This window comes from Varroa jacobsoni, unplaced genomic scaffold (genome assembly GCF_002532875.2).
Source record: "Varroa jacobsoni isolate VJ856 unplaced genomic scaffold, vjacob_1.0 scaffold_894, whole genome shotgun sequence".
NCBI classification, from domain to species: Eukaryota; Metazoa; Arthropoda; class Arachnida; order Mesostigmata; family Varroidae; genus Varroa; species Varroa jacobsoni.
The window spans coordinates 1,236-3,977 of record NW_019213796.1 but is presented as its reverse complement, the minus strand read 5'-3'; the positions used below and the strand labels follow the sequence as shown (position 1 = coordinate 3,977).

Below are 2,742 nucleotides of genomic sequence, written 5' to 3'. Positions count from 1 at the left end.
CCTTTGCCATTCATTCAGGTCATCTGATTCGTTGAGCTTAATGTAGACTATATCTGAACTTAACTAATACTTAGTTTTTCTGTTAAAACGCTAAACATGTAACCGTAATACCCTATTGTGCCTATCTAATATTACTAGTCATTCGTTCCCCGACGTATTTTGTTTCCATATACTTGTTGTTTTACCCCTCTGTCGCATAGGCATGAGATTTCCGAGAGTCAAACTTTGCGCCGCACTTTGAAGCTTTGAGAAACAAGCTTTGTCAAGTTCAAATACTATCAATAGTAGCGAACAAATACTCAAAAAGGGTCAGACATTTTCCCAACATAAACAATGTACATAAGCGATAGCGTATGTCTAAGTCTGATTTAGCTTTTCACTACACGTTACCTTGTAGTTTTTATGCTTTCAAGTTCATTTCGATCAGTCTTCACCCTTCAATTCCAACGAATGCTATTGGCTGTATTGTGATAATTACGAAGAGCTAATTCGTTGAAACGATGCTTAAATAAAACCGCTTACCAACGTTACCGACCTGAATTGCATAAGGTTCAGAAAAGGCTGTCATATCGTGATCCCCTTATATTAATAAATTATAACATTATATATATTTCTTTATGGCTTATATGTGTACGATGTAATGCTTGAAGCACTGCAATATTCCATAGCAGTTATTATTGTCGTTGACATGAGTGAAATCAATGCGTTCGTTCGCCTTTGCTACTTCTACTAGTATTTACGACATCTTCTAATAACGTTATTTTATTGTTTCGTTTACTGTTGAATCATGCTCATGGCTCCGTAGCGGCTTTCCTCCACTTCAGTGGAAGACACCGCCCAGTCAACTGTCAACGCCAGGCGTTTTTTTGGGAACATCGTTCGTGCCTTTAGAAACTGCTAGTGGCCCTTATTTAGGCCTCATATACATAGCTGAGTGGCGTTTTGTGAATATCGTGGTCCTGCGCCGAGACTACAGGGCCCTCTGCTACTGCTAAGTGACTAACGATCGGTGATTAAACGGTTTTCTTGCATTGAGGGGTGCTAAAAGTTGGCTAAGAGATTCGTTTCAAGTGCTCTGTAGCCAAGGGAGACGTCTTTGCTGATAGTGGTATGGCTGGAAACACCCTGGATTGATCGATACAGACCTGAATAAAGGAAAGGTGCGCTATTGTCTATCGCTGAGAGGGACGTTTGGCTGTCACGCGTTACGTACACACAGTGGAGCCTCGACAAAAATGATCCTGCTCAGCAAGGGCTATACAATGAAACTGAAAAATTTACTACCAGTGTACATCCCGTACGCTTTTTATACTAAAGTAAACCTATTCTGGAAAGTTTGGAAATTTCAAAAGCCGATAACAAAAAAGGGGCTACTCAAAATGCGAGCGATAGAACCTGCATAATCACACTTTCTAAAATTTCACAAAACTGCAACTGCAGTCTATCAACATGCCTTCATCCTTATAGCTGCTATTTATTTGGAAGGTATTAAGAAACAGAAATGGCTATTACTAGCGTACGCCACTACCCCCTCCGATCATAGTACATTTCTATTGTACTCGTCTGTTTTGTTTTTAAATAAAAATTACCTTCTAAGAGAACAACTAAAGTCGCTTCCATATTGATTTCCATAATGATTGTGTGCAAGGTGTAGTTTGCAGGTGGCTTTACTGAGGCTTTGCGAACCTCTAATAACACTGAATAGTCGCTCGGTCAAAGAGCCCATCCGGGTTACCTAAAGAACGTTTACCTTCAAGGTAGCTAACTACACGGGTGCAGCTAATTAACTATGTGCATTCAGTGAAACAGCCTTCATCTATAGACAAGCTTGCCTTAGCTCCGCTAATAGAGGAACCCAGTTAATTTTATCACTTTTCCTGCTACAAGGAAAACGTTAGAGGCTAATTCGAAGGGTTTCCATTTTCGATCTCGCTATAGGAGATGGAGCTTTATTCCTGATGTTATACATTTCATTCATTTCTGTAATAGTTTTAAACAGATGAATACTAATGAACGGTTGGTATCGTTACTTGTGAAACAGAGCCACCATCTCATTGCTGTTCTATAAAGAGAAAAAAAATATATGGAGTCAACATTTTTCCTGTACTTGGTCGTTACTGACTGTTTTGTCTTATTTGATTTAAGGGTAAATATGCCTTGCGTGACTCAAACCCTGGGAAGCTCATTTCAAATGATAAGCAACGATCTCGCAAAGATTTAATATGTTTGTCATATAAAACAGCCTTGTTCAGCCCTAAATGATTATCAACTAGACGGTGTCAATCGGATTAAGTTCTCTTTTATATATAAGAAAAAAAAAAATAGCTTCAGATTGCATGGTTGGATCTCTGCACGGTGGTAGTGCACCTATGCCGTCAGTGATAGAAAAAGCAGTTAAAAAAGTTTTGTTATGGATCGTTTTTTGCGGCTTTACTCTGTTACGGTTCGTATTAGGAGCGAAACAGTTTTATTTGGCGAATCAGAACTTTTAAACTAATGCTGCCTGCGAACTTAAGAGATGCTTCGAGAATTTAAAAGACGTTGAATCGATGACATCCACAGCTCCATGTGCTCGGCTTCATTTGGGGGACGATTGTGGATAGCTCTTAAGTCTTGGAATACAAGCTGTCCCGGCACTTCTTTTAAGGAGGCCGTTGTTCAGAAGTTAAGAGAGATACCGCTAACGTTGTTTTGTGACACTTCAACGCCATGCAACGGTTTAAGGTTTTGATTTTTTAAGGT

The 2,742-nt window shown here is 39.4% G+C and overlaps 1 long non-coding RNA gene across 1 annotated transcript in view; it reads left to right on the top strand.

Moving 5' to 3' along the window:
- Positions 1-1,577, top strand: part of LOC111264744 (uncharacterized) — a 3,509-nt gene extending 1,932 nt beyond the window's left edge. The window contains exon 3 of the long non-coding RNA XR_002683046.2: positions 806-1,577. This is a non-coding gene — a long non-coding RNA (uncharacterized LOC111264744). The remainder of the gene's footprint in view (positions 1-805) is intronic.
- Positions 1,578-2,742: the final 1,165 nt, after the last annotated feature.